Below are 14,917 nucleotides of genomic sequence, written 5' to 3' on the forward strand. Positions count from 1 at the left end.
AGTATGACGATGCAACATGAGTAAGATTCAAGTCTGACTCAGATGAAAAGAAATAATAGTGTAGTAAGATTGTACAGTAGCTTTTTGTTGCTATATTTTTCTCAAAGACAGCAGCATGGACTCTGTTCAGCTGTATTCACAAAGACACGTACGTTATCAATGTGCAACATTTGCTTTAATTTTACAGAAATTTGTTAGTGTGGGCTCAACTACAAAATGATTTACTGTGATGCCTCTAGTTAAAGAAGAACAAATGTACAACAGTTCAGCACAGATGTCAGTGTTGTTAGCTGTAATCTTCATTTAAGTGTTGCTTAATGCTTCACATACTGACCTCTGTCTTCTCCCAGAAAGCAGAGAACATCACATCCGCAGTTGATACTCAGTGACTTTTTACACCATGTAATTCAGTCTAGATGGAGCACCATGGCTATAGCTTTAGAGCTCATCCAAAAGCAGAGGAAGGAAATTGGATTGAAAAAAGAAAAACCTAAAGAAAGAACTAAACACTGTTTTCTTCCGTTGAGCAATCAATAGGAAAACAGTAAAGAAACAATTCATTATGCCCCGCTTCTCAGGAGAGTTTTCCCACAAGCACTACCCATCACAACCAAACAGAAGCTTCATCCTAATCCTCCCCCAGGCAACAGCTGAACGCCACCCTGAACTCTGCTCACTGGGCAGTCTTGTCACGGTGCAGTTTCTCACATCCACACCTGTGTGTGTGTGTGTGTGTGTGTGTGTGTGTGTGTGTGTGTGTGTGTGTGTGTGTGTGTGTGTGTGTGTGTGTCTTTCACCCTCTTTTTTATAACTGCTTCTGTTAATGCACCTGTTGAATAATCAGTCAATCACTTAAGAAAATGAATTACATTTCATATCAATCTCATGGCTACAAATTCATAGGTAATAACCAATAAATTTGCAATGATTTGAGTGCACAGCAAGTTCAGCCCCGTTTAGTCAAACTGTAGCTTTTACAGCTAGATGTTGATATTTTTTTTTTTCCCCCCTCCATTTATTCTACATTTACTTTTTGGTAATGCTTTAGTCGAAAGTGCCTTGTAATTACACAGCACGGAGTGTGTGGTGAATGTGGGTGGTCGCATCCTTTCAATGAGAAAGCAGTCGCATAAAACAAACATCCTTTCACCAGGTATATCCACTCTCAAATTTCCTCATAATTATATTCTTTCAACAGTTCCAAATGAATCACAGTTATTCCAAGCCTGTTATTGTCTGCTGCTGCTCAGGAAAAAAGATGCAATTACCTAAGGCAGTGTGTGAGCAAATATGTGGGTCACCATTCTAGGGCATGGGTGGAAAGGGCAATGCTGCTCTTTCTTTTCACTGCTCAAGCTCAGATCGTAGGTTACATCTTTGATTAGATTCCTGGCTCATTCTTATACGTTGCCTCAAAATGAAGCATTTTTGAGCCGTTAACCAGAATATCATTGTTATGAATTCACCAGTGAGTGTTTATAAAACTGCAACCAGCCACTCTGTTATGCACAGACTCTGAAGTGAACTTAAATAGCCTTTTGCAAGGAGTCCATGGAAAAAATGACCTTATGTCTCCATTCCTATCTATTGCTGCATCATTTTCCTGGTTATGAAACGATGGCTTCCCTATCTTCAAGGCTCTCCTCCTGAAAGCATGCAAGCCTCTCTTAAGTTTCACAGAACAGTAGAAAGCAGCTCATAAATTATTCTCTTTGAGGAAACAGACACATATTGAATATTGACTTGTTCTATGGCCAAATATCCATTCTGCCTAATTTTTATTCCACAGAAACCAAAAGTACAGGACTGCAGATATTTTTTTTGACAGATTGAAAGAGCATTTGCTTTCCTTTTTGAGCTACACACAAATATTTCATGCTATTTTATGTTACTTTAGGCAATTAACATTTCAGCTGAACCACAGGACACAAAATCTACTTTATTCAGCTGATGACTAGTTTGTGGGGAAAAGTGTTTACACACAATCAAAATAGATGCTCAACTAACATTTTTAATGACAAATGGCTGGATCATTAGAAGTCTCTGGAAAAAAAACATTTGTACAATGACTGCTTTTCATATTTGTATGCTTTTTATCTAATTAAAGGGGACCTATGATGCTACTTTCCTATACTATATTTGTATTCTTAGACTCTGCTAGAGTAGCATTGTAAGGCACACAGTTCAAAAAGAATTATTTTAATGGGCCTTAGCTTCTCTTGTTGTTAACTTTATTCTGATTGGCTGATTTCCTTCAGCTACTCTGACACTATATAAACTGAAAATAAGAAAAACATAACTGGTTCTCTCTAAAGTGCAGTTTCAAACAGCTAAGTTCAATGTTTAAAGAGGCCACAGTATCTGAGTGGAACTGTGTGTGCACATTATTCCTGCTTTAATGTGATAATTCATGATTTATGAAGCGTCCTTCAGGAAAACTAAAATCACTGCCAGTTCTATAAAAAAAAAAAAATCTCTGTCCTTTTGGCTTTCTCTTGATAAAATAGTTGAACTTCCCAGTAGATTTCCAAGCTTTATCACATATTTCTGTGTTACAGTAAGATATATACACTCACCAGACTTTGTTAGGCACACCTGTTCATCTGCTCTTTAATGCAAATATCAAATTAGCCAATCACGTGGCAGCAATTCAGTGCATTCATGCATACAGACATGGTCAAGACAACCTGCTGAAGATCAAACCAAGCATCAGAACATGGAAGAAAGATAATTTAGGTTACTTTGAGCATGGCTCGTTGTTAGTGCCATTTCAGAAACTGCTGATGTACTGGGATTTTCCCGTGCAACCATCTCTAGGGTTTTCAGAGATTGGTCCAAAAAAGAGAAAATATCCAGTGAGTGGAAAATTTCTGGGTTAAATTCCTTGTGCCCAGTGGTTAAAGTGGGCTTTGGCAGGTGGGGGAACCGTAAGATATGATGTAAAAAGTTGAATAAAAAGTATCACATATAAATAAATCATATAGTATTTCAGTAGACTTTACTTTGTGTGCAGGTTGTGATCAGCCGACCTGCTTTGCTACTCAGATACTCATTGCTCTTTGTGGACTTCACCAACTGAATTCAACATATATAAGCAGATGCTTCATGCACTATCATGGCTGATATTCAACCTCTAGACAGTATAAAGCTAATGTAAAAGGTAAAATGTTGCGGGTACATTTGTTCATCTCCTCAAATATATCCTTTTCTGCTACAGTTGATGCAACCCAACACGGACTACACACATCACAGACTGCTCTTGACCAGTCGCAAATAGTGCATCACCAGAATCCTGCAAACCAACCACTTTAGCCTGGACTAAACTGTCCAGCTTTTCATGCAACCTTTGAATAACACAAAATTGTTATACTTCACTTTATTTTGCAAGACAATTCACAAAAACATAATTCAGCAACACATCATGTATCGATCCAATATTGAGGAGGCGAATCCAAGTAACAAATGTATCACCAAATCCGAACTTCCTCAAAGGCATAAACAAGTACTCTCACTCCAACCTGTCAAATGCTTTTTCAGCATCGAGGAAAATTACTATTTCAGGTAAATCAGAAGAATGCTTTGAATAGATTACATTGAAAAGAGTGCGTGTATTAAAAAATAGTTGACGCCCTTTGACAAAACCATTTTGCTCCTCAGATATAACCAAAGGGAGGGCTTTCTCCAAACGAGAGGCAATCAACTTGGCTAGCACCTTCACATCTGCATTTAACAAAGACAATGGTCTGCAAGAACCACATAAAGATGGGTCTTTGTCCTTTTTGTGAAGTAAAACTATAGCAGCCTGTGTCATTGTTGGTGGTAAAGTCTTGCGTTCTAATGATTCATTAAACATAGCCAATAATAATGGTGCCAATTATTCTATAAACTTTTTATAAAATTCAATGGGAAACCAATCAGGGCCAGGGGTTTTATTTGATTGCATTGCTTTTATTGAATTTATTACATCCACAAAGCAGAGTGAAGAGTCCATGTTCCTGGCAGTATCCAAATCAATAACGGGTATAGAAAGGCCTTGAAGAAATTCTTCCATTTTATTTTTATTTTTATTTTATTGTTTGTGGGAAATTCCGATGTATATAAAGAAGAATAAAATGATTGTATTGATCCATCTCTGAGAGCATCATACATTAAGATTTTTTTTCTTTCCCTGGGAAATACAGCAATTGTACATTTAGCTACCAACACACAATGTGTTACAAACAGCACAGAAAACAAAAGTTTACCTTTACTGATATCTGTGAGCTGTTTGAAAAGATGAATTTGAAATAACCTGCCACTTTAAAAAGTTAATCTGTTAATCTTCTGCTCTTCTGTAGATGTTGAAGTACTGCAAATACAACTTTGACGTGAGCACATCACAGGGATGAAAAGGAAAAAAAAGGTGTGTTGAAGGTGTAAGCGGGTCACAGGCTATAGTTATTTTCCTAGTACTATTATCTCCATGCCTTCTGCTGGAAGCAATGCCAGACTGCAACATGTGAAAAATGAACTCTCTTTTTACAGTATTAATTATCCATCCCTTTATGACCACAGTGTACCCATTTTCTGATGGCTGCATCCAGCAGGATAACACATCATGTCGCAAAACTCAACAAAATCATCTCAAATTGGTTTCTTGAACATGACAATGAGTTCACTGCACTCTCAATCCAACAGAGCACCTTTGGGATGTGGTGAATCGGAGATTAACATCATGGATGTGCAGCTGACAAACCTGCAGCAACTGTGATGCTATCGTGTCAACATGGACCAAAATCTCTGAGGAATGTTTCCAGCACCTTGTTGAATCTAAGCCACCAAGAATTAAGTTCTGAAGGCAAAAGCAGGTCCAACCCCGAACTAGCACTAATAAAGTGAGTGAATTAAACGCACTTCATTCTAAATCAAAATCACAGAAAAACCAAGAAACTAGAAAACTTCCATGTTATAGTTTTAACAGGAAAGTATAATTAATGTCTTAGTTGATATTTTCTGGACCCAAACTATAAATAAAACTCAAGTATCTCAGCACTGTGTGGAATCTCCAGTTCGCTGTCACTGAACATGTTCAGGTTTTGCCTCTTGACATCATAGATTACATATGGTTTACTTAACATTAAAGGAAGAAAGAAATCTGTGTAGGAGTGCCCTTTTCATTTCAGCATCAGACCTGACATGATCTTGTTGTGACTCCGGCTAAAACAAACAACGTCGTAATGCACATGCAGCCAACACCCTCAACTGGAGATCTGAATCACATCTAGGTCACACACATATGGGCCGGGCCCACACATACTGTGAGACCCATTTTTCTTCTTCATCTGACACACAAAGTTTGGCCACACCCGATTCTTAAAAGTAACCTTTTGTTGTGAAATGAGGATAAATTCACATCCTGTGACTCAGCTATATTTTAGAGACACAAAAATTCATGGACGAAATAAGAGAGAAAAAAAAAAATCACTGTTCAGCACATGGTGTAACACTCACTACACTCGCTGCTACTGAAAGAGCCTCATTTATGTATTTGAATGATGAACTAGCGTAAAAGCTTTTCAGAAAGGTCAGTGATGCAATTTTTAAGAGTATCACTGCAGTGTCATTGAGGAGCTCGCACACATATTCATCCCACAAATAAAAAGAGAGGAAGCAGATTCACACAATGAGACTGGTCTCAGTGCTAGAAAAGGAAATCTTTTTTTTTTTTAAAGGAATAAATAGATTTGAAAAAACTAAATGTCTTAATGATGGCGTAATGGCTCTGAGCCTGAAGCTACTGTGTGCTTTAGAGCAAGAGATCAGCGACACCAGCGAGGCTGATGACGTCTGTAGAGGCAGTTATATAACTGGAGCTGAACATTTTGTCTGTCATAGTTACAAGGCCAAAGAGGGTGGCACGAATACCAGTCATACTCTCAGGAGTCATGTGCAAAATAGTTCCACTGACCAAAGGAAGCGAAAGGCAAGCAGGCAATCAGTATTCAGATTTGTGACTTGTGCTGTCACAGAATATACACGGAACAAAAAAGGAAAGGAATGGCTCTGATTAATGATAACAGGCCACATGTCTGTCTCGTGCTTCTTTAAACGTTCCAACATTATCTTCTTACTGGAGATTGATCAAGTATTCACAATTCAAAAAAAAATCTTAAACAGCAGGTCAGACCAACGAGTCAAAAGCTTCTAAGCATTCATACTGTGATTACAACAATAAAACAGAGTAAATAAGACTGATGGTTGTCTCATGGTTTTGGATTTGTCAGCTGCAAAGGTTTGACTTAACATAGTTGATCAAGAACGATAACATATAGACATATAGAATACAGCAATCATATAACATTAATGAATAACAATAAATAAAACAACCTGAAAAGATACAGGAAAAATAAGTCAGCAACTGCATAGGTGATCATTAAGAGAAGTATCCTGTAAAGATTATCTTCATGAATTAGAATGGTCAGTTTGATTTGATTTTAGCATATATACTACATCACCTTGCTTCAACAAGCGCTGCAGCAGTAAATGGTGTAAATAAACAATGGCTTTGGGCTTTAATCTAAATACTGCTCAGAAATATCTCAGATACATACTGATAAGATTTTATTAATACCACTGCCATCATTGATTTTCCTTATAGGTCACTTTTTTTTATTGATTCTTTTATTGATTCCTAAGTCGATTTTCTGGGTGGAATTACAGCAGGTTTCAGCATCAGTGCAACAGTTATATTGTCACTGTCACAAAAACATGCCAGCATTGATGTATGGAAATGATAAGGTGTGAGGAATGCGAGTCCATTGACAATGTGGTACAAGCTTTCAACTGGAACAGTTCTTACTTCCCATCTGGAGTCATTGTTCTCTGAAATATGAAACCTAAGAATCAAATTCACTGGACAACAGTGTTAGAAAGCCAACAAATATATCTGTGGACTGGCCTTGATGTCGAGTGGATTTTAATTTAGGGTGAATTTTTTGGTTAATCTTGCAAAGGCTGTGAGATTTCAAAATGACTATATGATCGTTTTGACCACGTAATTTGACTGATTTTATTGGACAAGACAGATGCATTAATGCCTATCTTTGATTGTAAAGCAAAATTTTGCTTGTTTTAAAGCCCTCCATCTGCAGGCCAGGAGGGCCACATCTGCAGCAGACAGGCTCTGAAATACCCCAATTCTCCAGGGTATTTCCAGCTGTGACAGATGTTTTCCAGAATTTGCAAAGAGACAGCGACACATACATCTTACACCAACCCTGTGCTGAGAGCCAGTTCCATACCAAATCCATGTAATCTTGGAACATAAAAAAATGTCTTGATTGCCTTGCACATCTGAAAGCTAGCCAAAACTTTACGGAAGCCCATCCATTGGGGAGAAAGCAATGATGGAGCAACAGGTTGTCTAATCACAAATGCCACTTTGTTTCTTTTTTCCTTATGGCAAGGCATTATTCAACTCTTGTAGCAAGGATTGGCAAAATCAAAATTCTATTATGACATTAGGACATAAAGTTCAGTCAAATTTCAAGAAGTTTAGTGTTTTCTGGTGGTTTTTTTTTGTTGTTGTTGTTTTTTTCCCACAAGTTCAGCTGCAACACTGTGATGAAACTAATGCACAGGAGGACAATCCCAGGAAGGCAAGACAAAGAGTTATCACTGCTACAGGGAATAAGTTCATTAGAGTTACAAGAATCTCACATTAGAGTCCAAATCAGTGCTTCCCAGAGTTCAAGTAGCGGGCACACATTAATATCAACTGAGCAGGAGAATGTGTAAATTGGGTCTTAATGACTGACTACTGCAAAGAGTCCTGTGGGATACCAACTGAAGCAATAAGAAGAAACACAAGGGCAAAGAAACACAATGAATGGACATTAGACCAGTGAGAAACTGCATTTTGTTCTTATGATTCCAAATGTTAGATTTTTGGTTCCAACTGCTGTGTTTTTGTGAGACTTTGCTATTGACATTGTTGGAGATTTATTCAAAATTCATAGCAACACTTACCCTGCAGAGCTACCACAATATTATGGTCTGAGCTCACTAGGTCTATTATTTGTTTGTCATTGCAAGACAGGTTCAAACCACATCTCCAGGAAATGAAAGGCTATACTACTAAGAACAGAGCGATGGTACGCTGCATCAGATAACCAGGCCTCCAAAAATAAACCCAACTGGTATGATCTGGGATGAGTTGGACATCAAGTGACCAGCTATAAAACTATTCCAGGTGACAACTTCTCTAGGTTGGGACAGAAAATTAAGAATTCAAAGGTGTTATCAGAGGAAAAAGTAGCAACTTTTAGATTTCGGAATCTAAAATTTAAAACAAATTTGTTTCTGTTTATATATTTAAAAAAAATAAAACCCCCATTCACCCTGCGTGAGGTCTTTGTCCTCCAAGTCTGGATCTTCTACCAGAGGACTGGTAGCTTGAGGGTCCTGCGCAGTATTTTAACTCTCTTCATGGTGTCTGTCTCCCAAATCCAAACTGGGAGCTGGTTCCACAGAAGAGGCACCTGAAAGCTGAAGGCTCTGCCTCCCATTCTACTCTTAAGTATCCTAGGAACCACAGTCTGAGAGCAAAGTGCTCTAATGGGGTGATACACTACTATGAGGTCTTTAAGATAAGATGGGTCCTTGTATGCTCAATTGTGGATTTAACAGGAACCCAATGAAGAGAAGCAATAAGGGAGAAATATGCTATTTTTCACACACATATACAATTCACATCTCAACAAATGCCTTTTTTTCATGTGGTTTGTTTAGAGGATGCTATTAGGGTACATAAACTGAATAAAATATATCCAGAGTATATCTGCCAATATCTGTTCATGTGGATCTCATTTTTAAATAAAAATATAAAATCATATTTTACAGTTTTTTTAAGCCAGTAAAATAAATTTCTAATCTTTGTGATCTAGTAATTTATGATGGAGTATGAGAACTCTGGGTGGTATCCTTTGCAGCGTAGTATTAGCCCATAGAAAATTTGGGGTGGGGTGGCTATGTGCTCTACAGAGTGTCCTACTTTCAAACAAATTTGAAATGTTTTCCCCTGGTCTTTAGGACAGAGGTGAATGTTGAGGAAGAATGTTAAGGAAATCTAAAATCACTGTATTTTCTAGGAACTTCCTGTTACTGTAGTTAAAGATTAAATGACCATAATCTTAAAACAAAGTGACCCATGGACAATGGAGCCAATTATGAGAAGTAGTTAACTCAAACCACAACATAAACAACAGCAATTCAGTAATAATATCACTATAGTCAGGTGTATTACTGGAAATTATTTTTGCTCTACATATACAGTACTGTGTAAAAGTCTTGAGCCACCACTCATTTCTTTATATTGTGCTTCCAAAAGAAAGCAAGCCAGACTTTCTTGTAATTTTTAAAGTGGTCAGGAGCAGCAGTTCTCTGGGCTTTCTGAAGGTCTTTAAAAGCTTGTTCAGTCCAGTCTTTGTAACTGACTGGTTTTTGTTTTTTAAGCAACTTAACACTGACCTATGAATCATTCAAGCATAAAATAGGCACCTAACTCAAGAGATGAACCAGTGTTGTGTCTACAAATAACAGACAACTTAGCAAAGAACCAGTTTTAAATTGTATCTTTAGGCACTTTGTTGCTAGTAGCCTGTCACAAAAACACTGTACCCATTTCTTTAATTGAATATATGAAAATGTCAGAGATGACACATTTTACCAGGAATAAAATAGTATTTTTACATCAACAAGGTGATTCCAAAGAGCTATTAGCTGGAAACTTGGCATATGCTGGCATGATCTGCAGTGTGTCCTTAAAAATGTTTGCGGAAACTGGAAAACGTGGACAACACAAGAAGAAGTGACAGGTCTAAAATCTATCTACAGCAGGAGAACATTATCTGAAAATCATGTCCATAAGAAAAAAAAAAAATCCAGCAAAGAACTGACAAAGGATACTTAAGTTGATGCATTTACTGCTCACTGAAGCCTCGTCAGAAATAGTCTCAGTGGAATGGAGACATTCCTCAAGCCATCTATAAAACATGGTGGAAGCTCTGTCATGGTTTGGGGTTGCATTTCAGCCAGTGGTGTTGGCAATCTTGTCCAAGTTGATGGAATTATCAACACAGAAAAGTCAGCTTTTGATCCAGCATGTAATATCATCTGTAAAGCATCTGATTGCCATGAAATTCATTATTTAGCATGTGAATGACCCCAAACACACTGTTGATGCCATAAAAGCATGCCTGGATAGAAAAACACACAATGGATTAGTCATGGATTGGCCTCCCCAGAAACCAGACCTCAACATTACTGAAGAGGTGTGGGATCATGCTGACAGAGAACAGAACAAAAAGCAGCCAAACAGCTTTGAATGTCCTTTAAGAAGCCTGGAGAACTGTTCCTGAAGACTACTTAAAGAAATGACAAGAAAGCTGCCTCAGAGAGTTCAGGCTGTGTTGAAGAATAAAGGTGGTCACACCAAATATTGACTTTTATTGGCTTGTTAGAATTGTACTAGCTCTGCCTTATATACTGTATTTTCATGTATGTTTGCATGTTTCAATAAATCCCTTTTTCCTAGTAAAATATAAACTATAGACTTTAATTATTAGAACCTGTGGGGTCAAAACTGGTCAGTGTTTGAGGCCTGAAAGACAAATTCTTGCCTCACCAACGAGTGCTAGAATGATGTTTTACTTTCTGCAGCCATTTATTTGTTCCGTTTTCTTCAACGCATACTCCCTGTTTGTGTTTAATAGTGTCACAAAAAAAACCCCTCTTATCTTGATTCACACAGGACAAAGTATCTTGCTTTATGTTTCCTCTGCGACAGAGAGTATGCGAAACACTTGACTTAACAAGAGCTGTTGTTAAAGGTTAGTAAGAAGCAAAGAAAGTCTGGTTCTGATGGAAATTACAAATAGTCTGAATGCCTTTTTCATGTAGTCAGGGTGCCTGTTTCCCATCTCTCTCAGCTTTTTCTACTTTATTACCCTGGACTTACCTATTTAAATGTTTTGGCTGCTGCTCTGTCCAACTAAGCATGTCTCTGTGTAACTAACCTGGCTACATCAAAGTTTCACATTTTATTGTTTCAAGCCTGCAGTTTTCTGTGAAATATTTTCAACTGATATAGTACACTAAAGGCAAAAGAAAAACACTATTTTAAGACTTGAAGTCGCTGTCACTATTAAAACAACAAGGACAAAATGAGATGCTCACATGCAGAAGGATGAGACCGCTGGTGTTTAAAGGTAAGCAGGGCTTAATTATTTGCAACCTGTGATATTAATCAACCTGTTGTGAGATTTCATTCCATTTCATGTGTGTTTGTGATGAATCATCATGGGTTGAACATTCAACATTCATTCTATGTGGAGCGCTCCTCTGTTTTCTTAAAGAGACAGAAGGCAGAAATGATCCCTTTGCTGCTGCACAGACCTACACCATTTGTGCATGCCCAGTCACACTAAGCAGCTCTAGCAATATTCAGACTAGCTTTCAGTTTAAGCTTGCAGGACATGGCCCAGTAACCTACTTTCCTCACAACATGCTCTGTAACATCAGAGAAGAGGCTGTGTGTCATCAGTTAACTAACCTTCACCACAGCAAAGAGATACAAAAAAAAAAATTAGACGCGGCACCCCTGAAGCAGTTAATCACAGTTATATGTCAGTTATATGAATCTCCATAAGGCCTCTTGCTCAGTTTACACTTAAAGGTGGAATACATGCTGTCATAACTTATATTATAACATATATTTACTGCATTTAAATTTAATTAAAAGTAAAAATATTCATGTGAAGAGACTACATTTCACAAAGAAGATAAAGAGATAGAAAAATCTCAAAATTGCCATTCCACCATGTGTAGGGCAAGGTAATTACATTACAATAAGCGTTGATTATTTAAAAAAACAAATGTATAACATTTGTGGCAGATTTTCTCAAAATTCTGAAATTGAAAATTCCTTGTTTGACCTACAACACATCTCAGCAGAACCTTAACAGACTGGGTTTCCCCTTTTTTTCTGTGCATAGTCCCATGTATCAGGTGAACAGAACCCTACTACCTGACACTCTCAAACCATTCTTCTGGGTTTCTGGGTTAACACAAAAAAAAATGAAACACCCACACGGTCCGACAGCTGCTGGTCCTCACTCTAAATTTGTTCATTGCCCACTGACCAAATTTTTATCCTGAAAGTATGAGAAAGTGTGGCAAGTAGTGGATGGGCTTCTCCACGGTTAGTTATGGGAAGCCAATAAAAGGATCGTGATTGGCTCCTAAATTCTGTTTTCACAGTGGCAGACTTTACACCAAAGCAGAATCCACCACTTTTTCTAACTCACCCTGTAACAATGTTCAGATTGTCCCATTTAGTTACAGGATTAGAATTAGCTGAAGGGAGAAGAAGATAGCTTGAGTCATGAGGCAGGCCCAAATGTTTAGCAGCACAATATAAAGAGGAGCATATGGTGCAGTGAACAGTCCAGTTCAGTCAGTCATGGAACAGCCCATCCTGCCCCACTCAGCTGTCAGGACACATCCTCATCACTGCTCACAGCTCCTGGGCCAACCTCAGCACTGAAGCAGCAAGCCGGCAAAATGGCACAAGCCTCGACATGAGTATAAGTAGATGGACACATAGGATAATCTTTTAGACTATGACAGCTGCACATTTTTGAGCAAAAATGCCCTGGATCCCTGGCTCTGGGGTTTCTTTTGCATCAGGTCCCCAAACACGGTCGTCACTGCCACAGCATCAGTCATTCAGATCAGACATTCAGATGTATATCAAAGCTGATTTTACTAGGACAAGTGTCTTGGCTTATCTAACTCTAGTCTGTTTGTCTCTTCATGCACACCGTGTCTCAACGAAGACACACTCATATTTCTTTCTTGTCAAAAAAGAAACACACACAACGAATTTTCATTCTTCAGATGCAATCAAGAGCCTCTATATATGGCAAAAACCAACATCAGGATTCTAGAGTTAGGTCAGTATGTAAGCTTCACCATACAGTAGCTACTGCACTTAATAATATTCATACACAGCTTCACATAATATAATGATCTGAGGAAAAAGTTGCCCATTTATTATATACACTAAATGGAGAAAGCTTTCTTCTACATAGTAAGCAGAAATAATAAAAAAAGAAATAATCCAAACAGCTATGTTTATGTTTGACTGGGACATGAGAAAGCAGAAATAGCAGTTTTGTTTGTTTTTGTGGTGCTGGTGCTGGCTCAGATATAAGTCAGGTAAAGACTTGGAGAAAATGACAGCTATAAAAATATATAGTTTTATTATTATTATTATTAGAAAGTTTGTAATTTGAAGATACATTTATAATAAGCGTAAGAAGTAACGACCACAAAGCCGGACACTCACCTTACTCTGCGAAATAAGGATCCAAACAGGAGCGTGTGTGGGAGAAATGTCTTTAACAGGCAAAAACCCAGAGGTCTTACATTCCAAAAAGTTGCACCCAGATGAAACTGCGCTGCAGTCAGCAAACGATTACTCCCGGTGTATTCAGGCTGCAGCGCGCTGCTGAGGTGACCCAGCCTACACACCTCACATTTGCATCTTCATTAGAGCGGCTCCTGTTCACGGACAGACGAAGGCTGAATGACGAGTCTCCAGCAGCAGCCAGCGTGCGTCCACACTCAGTCCCGCCCACTGGACCCCATACTATATTAAGTTATGCGAGTGCGCCCAAGTGTGGCTGCAGCCTGCGGAAAGGCGGAGCTGGTTGTTTGACCCCGCCCATTCTCAAGCCGTCATTGGAGGAAAGCGCCATCTCAACGGGGTTACCGTAAGGGGTGTGTGGCCGGCCCGCCATCCAGCCTTTCCGCCGTCTGGAAGCACAGGCATCTCAGTGTGCAAGTTTAAACAGTACTTTACATCAAATACCGCGTGGATACAGCACAAATTAAGATTTTAATGCGCTTTGAAAATGTAAAGTTTCACGCATTTAGGCTGCTTGACGCACCACTGGTTTGCTGATTTGTGTGGGTCGTGTATTTTGCTCTCTGGGTCAGCCACAGCCGGTCTTGATCAAGTTTGACTGGTCTGAGAAGTGCACCGCTGAGTCGCATCTGTCCTCCAGTTTTCACCTTAGTCTAACAAATCAATAGACGCTGTAGCGCCACCTTTAGTTCAGTCCGTGCAGTCCGGCCAGGTAAGCTGCTAAAGCTGCAACACCTCGGTTGTTCCACAATATACAGTTGGGTTCAAGCTGGAAGAGCTCAATTAGTTTCTCTCGCTTCTCATCTACCATTTCACATTACAGCTATATCATTGTAGGTCACCAATCATGGCTCTGGTCATATGCTGAGAAACAGCAGCTCTTGGTGAAAAGGTTGAACTCTTAATGGAAAAATCACAGATGCTTTTAAATGCTAAGTTGTGAGTCAAAGCTAAGGGGGGTCGAAAAGCCTGAGACCCCACTGAAAGTTTTTTTTAAATTTTGAATCACCCCCCCAATTCATATTTTGCTTCAAAGGAGCCAGACTTCCTTATCATTTTTTAAAATGGTGTTGGGCAGTAGCTCTCCAGGCTTTCTGAAGTTCTTTCAAAGTTTTTCTTTGGACATTGGCTGTTTTTCTTTCACTCATTTTCAGTCCTTGTACCTGATCATTCTCATAGGGATGGCTTTATTTATTTATTTGTTAAGCCACTTAACACTGACCGATGACTTACTGAAACATAAAAAAAGGCCCTAACTCAAGGGATAAAACAGTGTTGTGTATAAATTACAAGTTAGCAAAGAACTTTGTTACCTGTTGCAAAAGCACATAATTTGTTCTCATTTCTGTTAGCCAGTCATTCTGTTCAATTGACAGGACAAAAATTTTATTTTTTGCATCAACAAGGTGATTCCCAAAGAGCTATTAGCCAAAAGCTTGGCATATGTTA

The 14,917-nt window shown here is 38.6% G+C and overlaps 1 protein-coding gene across 4 annotated transcripts in view; it reads right to left on the minus strand.

The window, feature by feature from the left end:
- Nucleotides 1–13,608, minus strand: part of npas2 (neuronal PAS domain protein 2) — a 43,785-nt gene extending 30,177 nt beyond the window's left edge. For 3 of the 4 annotated variants that reach the window (XM_030745875.1, XM_030745874.1, XM_030745872.1), the window contains exon 1: nt 13,388–13,608. The gene's annotated coding sequence lies outside the window, so the exon portion shown is untranslated. The remainder of the gene's footprint in view (nt 1–13,387) is intronic. The other variant, XM_030745877.1, reaches the window with a different exon arrangement.
- Nucleotides 13,609–14,917: the final 1,309 nt, after the last annotated feature.

This window comes from Archocentrus centrarchus, chromosome 14 (assembly GCF_007364275.1).
Source record: "Archocentrus centrarchus isolate MPI-CPG fArcCen1 chromosome 14, fArcCen1, whole genome shotgun sequence".
Taxonomy (NCBI): domain Eukaryota; kingdom Metazoa; phylum Chordata; class Actinopteri; order Cichliformes; family Cichlidae; genus Archocentrus; species Archocentrus centrarchus.